The following is a 13,605-nucleotide window of genomic DNA, read 5'->3' as shown; positions in this document are numbered from 1 at the left end:
CTTTTCCTTCGACACTTTATATCCAGATGCTAGTTGAGCAAGATCGTTCGCTTCTTGATTCTCCAACCTGGGAATGTGTCTGAAGACCACACTGTCGAACTCCTTGAGAAGTCTATTGGCTATTACAAAGTACATGATTAAATTTTCTTTCACGCATTTATACTCTTTAGTCAACTGCTTTATCACCAGTTCAGAGTCACCCATTATTTCGACTCTTGTTGCCCCCAATTTCAACAAGATTTCAAGTCCAGCGATCAACGCTTCATATTCTGCTTCATTATTTGAACATAGACTTTCAACTTTGTACTTGAATTTTGTTGGAATTCTGTCAGGAGAAATAATCAACATCCCAACGCCAGTTCCATTTTTATGACTGGAACCGTCGAAGTACAGTTTCCAAGGTTCTAATTCGACATATTCCACATCTTCGTCTATAGAGTGGTCGGCTATGAAATCAGCGACCACTTGTCCTTTCATAGCTTTTAAAGGCAGATATTTCAAGGAGTATTCTGTTAATGCTAATGCCCATTTTCCAATTCGACTATGTAAAATAGATTTAGATAACATATACTTTATTACGTCGAAATGGGAGGAAATATATACATCAATAGGTTTTATATAGTGCTTTAATTTCATACAAGAGAAGTATACACACAGACATAGCTTTTCTATAATACTATATCTAGTTTCGGCATCGTTCAGGACTCTACTGAGATAATAAATGGCTCTTTCGACGCCATTCTCATCTTCTTGACACAACATACTTCCTAATGTTTTGTCTGATGCCGAAATGTACAATCTCATACTTCTTTTTCTGCAAGGAGACATCAGGATTGGGGGACTAGCCATGTATTCCTTGATTTTGTCGAAGGCCGCTTGCTGTTCTTGCCCCCATGCAAAGTCTTCCTTCTTTAGTCGAAGTAGAGGGGAGAAAGCTTGCGTCTTCCCACTGAGATTAGAGATGAATCTTCTGAGAAAGTTGATTTTCCCTACCAGAGACTGCAACCCGTTTTTGGTTGATGGCGCTTTCGCCTCCATTATGGCTTTGGCTTTGTTTTCGTTTATTTCGATCCCCTTCTTGTGGACCACAAAACCTAAGAAATCACCCGCCTGCACACCAAAAGCACATTTAAGTGGGTTCATTTTCAAACCAAACTTCCTCATCCTTTCAAAGGATTGTTGAAGATGATCTATATGACTTTTCCCTGAAACAGACTTAATCACGATATCGTCAATGTACACTTGCATGAAAGTTTCAATAAAGTCATGAAAAATGGAATTCATAGCACGTTGGTAGGTTGCTCCAGCGTTCTTTAAACCGAAAGGCATTACAACCCATTCGTAAGTTCCTATTGCTCCGGGACAACGGAAAGCTGTTTTAGGAACATCTTCTTCAGCGATAAAAATTTGGTTATAGCCAGAGTATCCGTCTAACATACTTAAGTACTCATGGCCGACTGCAGAATCTATGAGCATTTCTGCCACTGGCATAGGATATTCATCCTTTGGGGTAGCCGAATTTAAATCTCGAAAATCAATGCATACCCTAAGTTTGCCATTTTTCTTAATTACTGGAACAATATTTGCAATCCATTCGACATACCTGATTGTACGGATGAACTTGCATTTTAGAAGTCTTTCGACCTCTTCTTTTATCTTCGACAGGATTTCTGGTGCGAAGCGTCTCGGAGTCTGCTTTACTGGCTTCTTTCCTTTCATTATCGGCAACTGCATTTCGACCAAACTTCTGTCGAGACCGGGCATCTCGTCATAATCCCATGCGAAACAGTCTTTGAACTCTTTCAGCAACTGGACTACTTCGACCTTGAACTGGGGGTCCATTTTTGCGCTTATGTAGGTTGGTCTATGTTCTGCCCCCACTCCTAAGTTTATTTCTTCTAACGGATCCTGCGCCACCATCTTCTCGTTTGTTGACACTGGATCTTTTTCGAACCCTAGAGGTTCGTCGTCATAAATGGCGTCCAGCTTTTGGTGTTGCCATTCGCCCATTTGGTTGTTATCATGATCTTCTACAACGTCTTTTTGGGGACATTTTTTGTTGGAGTTTTCTTTGCTGGCTTTGACAGCCATGTATTTTACTTCAGCCTCAAGGGCCTCTTTGAGTTTGTTTTCGGCTATGTAAGCCGTAATCTTTTCGAGCGCTGTTTGTTTACTCGTCATCGTCAAATTCGCTTCCCCATCCCGTTGGCGCTATATGAGTAGTTCCCCACATGTAAGTTTCGCCAATTACTTCTTTATCCCACTGGAAACCATGTGTAGGATGAAGGTACATGGAGCAGTACGCATTGTCTGTCGCCTTTAAGTCGAATTCTGCTGGACTGCATGGAGGTATGTGAGCCAGGTTCTTGTCGAAGCTTTGACTGTTGACATTGTTTATCTCTGTCATGAAGTAGCTTTGATCAGCCTCAATGTTTTCAACGATCCCGTCTGGTCTCCATATGGCTATTCGCTGATGCATTGAAGAGGGTACGACTCCTACGCCATGAATCCACTCCCTTCCAAGCAGTAGGTTGTAGTTCTCCCTTGAAGCAATGACCATAAACATCGTTGGCCTTGTTATGGTTCCAACAGTCAGATTCACCTGGATAACGCCCATGGTGGTTCCTACTTTTCCTTCATAATTCGACAGCACCATGTTGTGGGGTTTCGCGTCTGAGTCGTCTTTCCCTATCTTCTTCAACATGAAATGGGGCATCAAATTCACTGCTGCTCCCCCATCCACTAGTATCTTATTCACCCCAACGTTCTCCACCTTTCCTTTCATGAACAAAGGCTTCAAATGCGCTTTCATGGAGTCGTCTGGTCTTTCGAAGAAAGCGTTCTGCTCTTCGATGCATCCATTATTCATCACGTAGTAACAGACGGGCCTGTGTGCCATTGTTTCCTCTTCCATCTCGTCTTCTTCATCTTCGACCTCCATAACTCTATCATAGTCTCTAGGGAGAACAAAGACCACGTTGCAGATCACATTGAAGGATGATTCTGAGTCGGATTCGAAGTTGTCCGTTATTTCGTAGTCCTCCTGCATCTTCTCTTTCGACGCCACAGGTTCGACAATGCTGCCAGGATTGATCTGGAGGGAAGTCTCTTTTCTGCTCCTTATCTGACGATTCTTACTAGACTCTGCTTCATCTTTGCTGCCAGTGTCTTTTCCATTCACGCTTTTTTCTGCAGCCTCTTTTTCTGCCCTTTTCTGTCTTTGGAATCTCCTCCATTGGGATCTGGACATGGGGTTTTTGCCTTTGTAATTCTCTGAAGGATATGGTCTTGGCTTGTGCTTTTCCATTTCCTTCTTGCCTTCCATCGAAGCGCCTCTCTGAACCTCAAACTTTCCCCATTTTTTCTGCCCTGGGCGTCTCTAATGGGTTGAACCCATTTGTCGTCCGTTGCTTTGTTAGATGGTTTATAGGTGTTATGGCGTCTTTCTCCATGCTTCCACTGGTGGTGGTCACTTCTCCTTGGGTCATATCTTACTGTTCCCCAATTCTCTTTCCTCTTGGCTTTATCCACTGCCTCCAGGTTGGTTGCTGCCTTCCTGTCGAAAATCGCACTGCAGCGTGGGCACAACATTACTTCGGTTTTCATCCTTTGACACCTCTTGATGAATTCTATTAGATTTTACTCCTCTCTAGGATACGCCAGCCTCTGGTGCTCCTTTCGACGATGATCTTCGCCCACTTCTGCCTGGTCCTTCTGAAATATTTCCACCATGTTTATCCCAACATTTCGTTCGTCAGCGATGCTTAATTCGTTCATCTTTCTAATGAGTCTCTCCTCTTCGCCTTCGACGCCTTCTGGTGTTTGGTCGAACTCTTTCCTTGGGAAGCAGCACCAAGATATGTTCTTGGGACCATGTTTGCAACAACATTTATTCCAATTTCTTTTGGGGTCTTCCATCACCCTCCGCAGAATTCCACTAGCCACGGGCTTCACAGGACCATCAACGGTTTCCGCTTTAACTTTTGTGACTTCTTTACTGAAAGGGCCCATAGTGTTGACGCAGTTTGCGACATCACCTGTCCTTGTTTGATCAAGACCAAGGCCTTCAGTAGCCTTGTTTTCAATAACGAGGTCTTCAGTAACCTTCTTTTTCGTATTTGGGGAATGCTCAATTGCCTCAATTGTTTCTTCATTGTTGTCTGAAGAAACATCTCCCCAACCGCTTGGTTGGATTGTGTTGATGTCGATCTGAGAGCTTGCCGACGCATTGTACTTCACAAGATAATCATACTTCCCACTTGGCTCCCCCAGGCGGTCCCAATTCTCTCCTTGTCGAAACTTCCCATCTTCGACGGCATCGTCACCATCCCTTTTGTCGAAACCTTCAGTAGTCTCCATCCTTTTCTGGTTGTCGAAGCCTTCTGTGACTTCAACTTCGTTCTGGCTTGTGAGATCATCAGCAATCTCAACCATGTTGATGTTTGTGTCGAAACTTCCAGGGGCCTCCACCATTTCCAAATTTCCATCAGGAGCAACTTCGATCTCCACCATGTTCACGATGGATGGCTCAGCGTAGTAGGCTTCGACTGGCTGCATGGGATTCGAATCGATCCTCATCTGTTGTTTCGGTTTGTCACCAAACTTTAGCCTTCCGTCACGGATAGCATTTTGAACGAGATCCCTGAAAAGGAAACAACGAGACGTTTTATGGCCTAGAAAATTATGGTATTTACAAAAACCTCTCTTTTTCTGTTGTTCCATAGGCGGTTCTTTAGCGCCTGGAGGCTTTATTAATTGACCATCTTTAACCAACAGATCAAAAATTTCGTCGCATTTGGTGACGTCGAACGTATAAGTTCTTTTGGGAAACTTATCGTTGGTTTCGACTGGGTTTCCGTTCGACGGAGTTGGCACTTTGCACGAATAAGGTGGGCCTTGCTTTAATTCTGCTAGGTCAATCTCTTGTTCGTCGAAGTTACTTGGTTCGTTTTCGTCGTACTCATCATCTTGGTGAACCCCTACGTAGGCCACCCTTTCTTTTTTATTCTTATTTGCTCTGAATTTTTCGTCCCTTAACCTTTCGACCTGTCTTACTCTATCTGCTAATTGTGCCATATCTCTCAGATACTGGGTATCTAGTTTCTTCCTTATAGAATAATCTAGTCCCCATGCGGCCATTTCGACCAACTCATGTTCTGGCACCGGGGTGAAACATCTAGCCTTTAACAATCTGAACCTATTTAAATAATCATCTATTGGTTCTGAGTGTTTTCTCTTGACACTGGCTAATTCTTTCAGACTTATCTTTGTTTGACCCATGTAGAATTGTTCATGGAACAGTCTTTCTAATTGGGTCCACGTATACACTGAGTTTGCAGGCAAAGATGTAAACCAAGTAAATGCGTTTTTTGTTAAGGAACTGGGGAAATATTTTATTTTCAAATTTTCATTACGGGCTATTTCCCCTGCTTCAATCAGATAACGTGCTACGTGTTCTATGGTGGACTCGCTAGTATCCCCTGAGAACTTTGTGAACTTAGGGACTTTCCACCTTGGTGGCAGTTCTTCTTGCAGAATATATTCTGACAGTGGGGAAGCGTAACTAGGCCTTTGTAATCCCATGTTCATCCCATTTTGTGCCATTATCGTTTCGACCATGGCCGCTAAATTATTTTCGACAGGAGGGTTATTATACCGGATCCGCTGTTGCAACACAGCATCCGCGTCCTGGCCTCTCTGGATTACTATCCTTCTAGGTTCTTGTGAAATAGGGACTTCGACACGGGGCTGTTCGACTACATCCTCCTGGTTTCTGACGTTTGTCTGAGGATTGTCTAAAGGCATTTGGTTTATCGTAGGTTCTTCCTGGACTGCTACCAATGGGTTCTGAGCCACTTGTTCTCTGTGTCGAGTTTGAGGGACTCCAAAGAAATCAGCAATGCGCATCATTTGCGCTGCCAACAATTGGTTTGTTTGGGCGGTGTTTTGTATTAGAGGGTTAAACACCACTCCCATTTGTTGTGTCAACATTTGGACCATATCATGATTACTCTCGTCCATTTGTTGTCTAATTACCTGCGCCGAATTATTTGTTATCGGCGGCACGTAAAGTGGTTGTTGATTTAGTCTACTCATGTTTCCGCCATATCCTGATCCTTGTAAGGGCGAAGACATATTGGCCATAGAATCAGAATATACTACCGGGGAATTGTGTAGATTTGCCATTACTGAAGTTGGCATTCTAAATGGTTGTTCCCTACCAGGCAGAGGCATGGTGAAATTTGTCACAAAAGGCCTAGAAGTGTTTCCCATAGGAGGGGGTGTCCCAACGGGCATTTGTTGTGCCCTGAAGGACGAACTAGGCGCATTCTGCGATATTGAAACCGCTGGCATTGACCCTGTTGACGAAGGTACATCCTCTGACACAGGGACTGATCCTACATTGCCCTCTGTCGAAGGGGCGGGGTTGGATACTGGGATGGCTTCATTTGGATTAGAATTATTTGGATTATTTGGATGATTCGCCATTTTCCTTTCTCTTGTTCTTTTTGGTATTTCTACGTCGGATGCGGCTAATTTACCGCTTCTCAGTCTCATACAACGAAGAACAAAAATTTGACTAACGATTATCTAAGTTTCTAGATTTCTGCACTGTCCCACTGGGCGTGCCAATTTGTTCGCTGTGAATTTTGGCGAATAACCTCTGGTTTACCAAAACTTGTAGAATTGGGTTACTTGCAGGATCAACCACACAAATCCTAGGACATGTGCAAAATCTAAATAACTTCGTAAATCTCTAGAACGACGTTTGTATCTTTCATTTTGATTCTCTGAATATTTTATGTCGAAAGATGTTGATTAAAGACGTTTAAACAGATGTAAATTTGACAAGATAAGATAAATGGCAGAAAGTAACTGACGAAATGTAAAGTGTCGAAAAGAAATTGCAGAAAGATAATTGACTGGAAAACGTAAAATGAATTTGTAAAGAACTTTAAACTTTATAAAATAAACTTTGAAGGAATTGGTGTTTGTTTACACATACATGTTCCAAATATGACTCTTTTCTCTCACACGGGTACTTTGAGTGTTTTCAGGAATTTTGTACAAGTAATTTTTCACACCCTTTTTTCAGATTACAACTACCCTATTTATATACAAATAACATAACCGTTACTAACTACCAAATCCTAAAACTGTGACAAACGACTTTCTTCTTTTCGCCATATGCTTCCACGCGTCTTCTGCCAAACGTCACAACTCTTCTGAATTTGAATATTTACACTTTACGTCGAAATGACGTCTCTCTTCAGACTTTGTCGAATTGTCGAAGATTCAATTTTGTCGAAGTGTCGAACCTTCAATTTTGTCGAAGTGTCGAACAACACTTATCAACCAAGACCGTTTATCTCATGTCCCATTTGTCGAAAAAACCATTATGCACACCAAATCTCATGGCGTCGAAAACGCATGTATACACCGACCGCCAAATCATAATGACCGTACTAACAAAGAAGTCGATGCTCATGGATTACGCGCGTGGATGCAACCCCAAACTATGACAGCAAGGGAACCACGTCTCTTCTAGGGGGATATCTCGTCGGTAATCACCTATGGTCTTCCGCCCAACATCGTTGTTTCTAAAAAAGATTACTAGATGAGAAGATAATGCCGAACTCCTTTCGCAAAAGTCGGGGAACGAGCATCTCAAGGAGCTTCATCTACATCCGACCATACTCATGACCCCCAAAACCCGTTCGTAAGCTCAAAGACCTCAATCACCAAGATAAAGCGATGTTATGGTTTAAGTTTTTCTTACCTAGTTATTCCATTGTCTTAATGTAATAAATTCACTTCATTATGAATATAAATATTTGTTTATCTTTTCTTTTCTTCCTTTGCTATATGCTTTCTTGTGTATATCTCTATTAGAGCGCTAAATGCAGGAAGGATAAAGATCAAACACATGTATGTGTAGCTGATACAACATAAACGCATGTGTGTGTGTCTGATACAAAAATAAATGCATTTTTGCATAGCTAGTGCACCCCCTTCGGATCTAGCCAGTCCAAAGGCGTTAGGTCGTGGAGCCTGGAGACGTCTACCTCGATCCGAGTCAAGCCTCGGGAGCATGGATGAGGATCTTAACTTTGGACGGAGAATGATCCTCTATGACACGAACCATAATACAAATATATGACCGCCTCCGGTCTCATCGATTACGAACGATACCATGCTATAAATCACATATAATCAAACGCTATATACGACGGTAAAACATGGCCACAAAAAATGGTAGCTAACGTCATTTAGTGCGCTAAGCTGCAAATCATGAAGACCATTATCAAGAAACTGCGAATAACACATCAAGCACTTCGTTGCAACAAGGTGCCTTTTCTAAAGGACAATTTCGTTAGGGTTCTCACACCCAACGAAGACAACACTTTGCAACTGCTAGGAGGTAGACTCACAACTCACCGGTGAACACTTGCACTGCCTAGAAAACAAAATAACTTTATATTGCAGGGATAACAAGCAAACCCTAGAGCTATAACAACTCATGAGCGACCAACAATTGCGGTTGAACGACGACAGTAAAGAATGACCAAACACATGACTCTAAGCTAAACAATGCACAAATCATTCATATAAAGGTATTTTTATAAATATGAATAATCATTACACCCAGAGCACAAAGCGTGGGAAATGTTGTAGGTAAATACAAATTGTACAAAGAAAAGAAAATGAGGAGAAATTAAGTCGAGCTGTCTGAAGTCGAGGTAGCGAGATCACCATTTGAAGTCCCACGTAGGGCAACTTGGAACTGATTCAATGTCTCAGAAGAAATTATGGCAGTAGTACAAACCCTCCTTGCCTGCTCCACGGCCTGATCGCAAAACCTGAGCACAACTTGCATAGTCCATCAGACGAAATCATGGAGCATCATCGTCTCCAGACCAACAACCTAGTCTTAAAGAGTCTTCAAGGCATTTACATGAGCCTCGACCTCTAGGAGATAAGTTTTCGATCCTTTTCCACCTGACGGGTCTTTTCCGTAACAACATCGGATGCATCCTAATAATGTTTCTCCTCCACTTTGAGATCTTCCTCTAGCTCAGTCACCTATGCAAATAGAGTAGAAAGAGAGCCATAGGTCTTCACCTCCTCTCGTAGAAAGTCGATATCCTTAACCTTCTTCTGCAACTTAGTTAGATCCTTCTAAAGGACAGAGCACTTCTGCACAATAACCTCACACTTCCCTTTTCAAGTGTCCCTTTCCTTGTAGTGATTATCAGCAGCCAAAACATCTCATCGGCCAGTGGTGGCCATAGAAAGTAGGGAATAAGCCTGGTACATTATACAGGTAATCTCAGAGACAAACTCCATCTTTTCCTCCACAAAAAGATTTTGGAAAAAGGCAGGTCCTTCGTTGACACAATATCAACAAATTCATCAAGAGTACGAGAAAGTCTAAAGGAAAAAGAGACAAACATCCACGTGAATGAGCTTATTTCCTCCGAAGAACCGTCCCCATAAATACGAGTCTGTTTTGGAGAACCCTCTTCCCGGGAGAATATTGGTTTTCATATCAAGCGTTCTTTTTCAAATTAGAGATGGAGACATCTCTTCAACAGTCAAAATAGTCGCGACAGTAACCAATTGGTCTACCCCGAAAGTAGTGGTAATAGTCTTAGTGGTCTCTCAACAAGATCATAATGCATCTTCAACTTATCCATCTTATCTAAAAAATACGTATCATATGTAAAAAAAAATTAAGGACTCTTTCCTTGCCAAATATATCTTTCCTTTCCTCCTGGATGACATCAATCACAAAGTATCAATTTGTCTTTTCCTCGCCTCGGTTGAAGACACATCACTAGGGCCAAACCTCTTTCCGTATCCAATCCCACAGAACCTAGAGCATAATTCCTCCTTCATCACCACCTAGTAAAGAGAAAGAAATCCCAACTTGGTGCGGTAGGAATGGACATCCTAGTTGAAGTGAGATGATGACCAGTACATCAGAAATGATCAACTATATACGCGGGAAGAATTGGAAGGGGAGTAACACAAAGTGAGATGAACCTCCGACGTAAGGGGCCTCGCCACTAAATAACACCCCATAAAATCATCCCAGTCCAGGGTGAAGCGGTAGAACCAAGAATCATCCAGGTAGAAATTGATGAACCCTTGATCAGGAAAGTTGTCGTGAGAAGATCACTTCAAGAGGAACAATTTAAGGAACAATCCAATGGAAGGTTTCCAAGATTTATACTTGGCGCACAACTGGAATACCTTCATCTTGGGTGAAGATGAGAAGGAGCAACTTTCAGGTTTTTTAGGACGAGCACCTCAAAGTCGGAGAAAGGTATCCATAATCCTATCCTTTTGAACAAACACTCATAGAAAGGGACCGCACATTCGTCAAAGGAACTACATATCCTCTTATCTGAAAGAAGAGCCGACCATTCTAGATGAGAATCAGGGGATTCCTTCATTCCTATAGTAGAAGAAATATTACTTCTTGAGCCACTCACTAGGTTAACGGTACTATCTCTCATCGTAACTAAAAAAATAGGAAATAATGAAAGATAAAAGCTGGGTGGAGGAGGGTACCTGGTTGGGTGAGATTAATGAAGCGGAATATGTGAAGAAAGGCAAGGACTTTGAGAAAAGCACCGTGATTGTTCTGATTAATACTTTTTGAGAGTAAGGAATGAAGATGTTTCCTAATTAAGTGACTATAAGCTTGAATGTTAAGGGCTACAAAAAGTTTCCAAAATGCTTAACTCTTCCTATTTATAGGCGAAGACATCTAAGCGATTTAGATCAACTAGAGAAGGGAGTCACAAGATCAACGACTAGATTTCCCCATTGGGATACATGCAAACTCAAGGGTACTCGAGTGCACTATAAGCCTTTCCATGACCTAATCTGTCGCGTCAACACACATTTAAGAAGAAGGCTACTAAATGTTTCAATGATGGAACTATATTTAATGCGCATGTTCCCTACTACTTTTTCAACTGACTTCAAATGTTTCAGTTTTAGCTTGCACCAGATCATATCCTAGAGAATGGCCAAATCACTAAAGGCTTCCCCGACTCACTTAGTGCATAATAAAGCCTTGAGGGTAATTGATTTGGGCTAATCAAAGGCCGGAATAGATAATATCCAATTCACCTCAAATCCATTCCACTCGACCCAAGATATAAAAGTCATTTCAATAAAAAAAGTAAGGTACATTCTCTGATCTCCATTTTTAACATTATACCTATATTGAATCTTGAACTGACTTGGATGTTGGAGTGTGAACCATTTAGGTCCACCACGCGCCTCTGTAATGGAGATCAACACATTCGGTTCAAGATATACAATTCTGCAACTACATCCATTTCTGATTTTAGAACGGAACTATAGACACACACATACGTGCACACACATAAACACACGCACACACACATGCATACACACACACACACACACACACACACACACACACACACACACACACACACACACACACACACACACACACACACACACACACACACACACACACACACATATATATATATATATATATATATATATATATATATATATATATATATATATATATATATATATATATATATATATATATATATATATATATATATATATATCACAACCCTATTTTAATAAATATCAAATATTGCCCTATTTTTTGCAAAATAACAATACCCCACAACCCTCATTTAGAACCTTCAAATTTGAGTTAAGGATTTTTGATGGAACTAATGATTTATAGTGGTTATTTCAAGAAGAACAATTTTTTTTTTTGATTTTTATAATATTCCCTTAGAAAATCGACTGCCCATGGCTGCTTTTTATATGAAAGAGGAAGTCCTAGGATGGTATAAATGGATGTTTCAAAACCATATATTAATTGATTGGAACACATTTTCTAGGTCTCTTGAACTGCATTTTGTTTCATCAACCTATGAAAACCACCATTATCAACTCTTTAAGCTAAGGCATCATGGTTCTATTTTAGAATGCCAATCCAAATTCGAAAAATTGGGAAATAGAGTACTAGGGTTACCACTTGATTCACTTCTTAACTGTTTCATATCATGTTTAATACAAAAAATCAAAATGAAATACCTATCCAACGCCCTTATTGTATTTCTTAAGTTGTGGGACTCGCCAAACTTATTGAGGCCAAACTGAAAGATTCAAAACCTAAATAGACTAGACCCCACACAAAAACCATAACCCCTCTTATACCCAACAACATTATTGAAAATACATTACCCTAGCCCAAACACCACAACATCATATAAACCTACAACCACCCCTAATTCAAACACAATGCCAATTTGTTTACCTATATGACGCATTACGTCAGCCCAATCATGGTTATCTTTGCCCTCGTATCCAAGGGAAACTACTTCATCCATGGCACATCATTATCATTTCTGCAATAGTGGATGGGGACCAACAACTAAGGAAGTGGGGTTGGTCTTATTCTAAAAAATGAAACTGGCTTGATGATCAAGTCTCTATATGCTTTGAATTTCTGGCCACCAATAACTAGGTCGAGTATGAGGTGGTTATCATGTGGCTTACCTTAGCTTAAAAAATGAGAGTGGAGAACATTAAACTAAGAACACATTCCCAATTGGTAGTCTCCCATGTATGAGGGAAAGCCCAAACAAGAGAGTCATTGTTGCAACGATATGTAGCGATGGCAATGGAGAAACTAGAAAGATTCAATATGTCTTAAGTTTCACACATCCCAAGAGAACAAAACACTCAGGAAAATGTCCTCTCTAAGATTGCAAGTACAAGGGGATATGGGATCAATCACTCCTTTATCCAAGATACTTTTGAAATCCCGAGCATTGAAGCTTCCGAAGTCACCATGATGGCAATAGGAAGTGTCGCCCAGTATTCTTGAATATCATCCATCAAGAGGTACATAGAGCTACCCTCGTAAATATAAGAGTCAATTCATACTCAGTGATTGAAGATAATTTGTATAGAGTATGCCTGTTGACTCCCCTATTGAAATGCCTTAAAGAAGAAGAGGCAACTTCTGTTCTCGCCAAGGTACACAAAGGAATATTTGGTAACAATCTAGGCGCTCGAACACTAGCTAAGAAATTCCTTAGGGCATGATATTTTTGGTCGCCCGTAGTCCAAGACGCCAAAGAATATGTGAAGAGGTGTGATTGGTTTCAATGACATGGTGATGTCTATAATGCACCCCATCAGAGTTACAAACGTTGAAATCACCATGGCCATTCCCTTTGTGGGGTATGGATATCCTCAATCCATTTCCCCAAGCACCGAGCCAACTCAAGTTTCTAATCTCAGCGGGTTATTACTTTAAAAAGTGGGTGGAAGCAGAAGCTCTGTATAAGATCACGACCGCTAATGTCTTGATGTTTTTAGAGAAAAATATCCAGGCTAGGTTTAGAATCCCTCAAGCCATTGTGGCAGATGACATAACTCAATTCATAGATAAAAACATGAAGACCTTGTTGGAAGACTTAAAGGTAAAACAACACTTCAAATTAGTAGAACATCCTCAAACAAACGGTCAGGCGCAAGCTATGAATCAGGTGATGTTGAGAGGGTTAAAGAGAATGTGGC

The sequence above is a fragment of the Lathyrus oleraceus genome, chromosome 1 (genome assembly GCF_024323335.1).
Source record: "Lathyrus oleraceus cultivar Zhongwan6 chromosome 1, CAAS_Psat_ZW6_1.0, whole genome shotgun sequence".
NCBI classification, from domain to species: Eukaryota; Viridiplantae; Streptophyta; class Magnoliopsida; order Fabales; family Fabaceae; genus Lathyrus; species Lathyrus oleraceus.
This window is presented reverse-complemented; position numbering follows the sequence as displayed.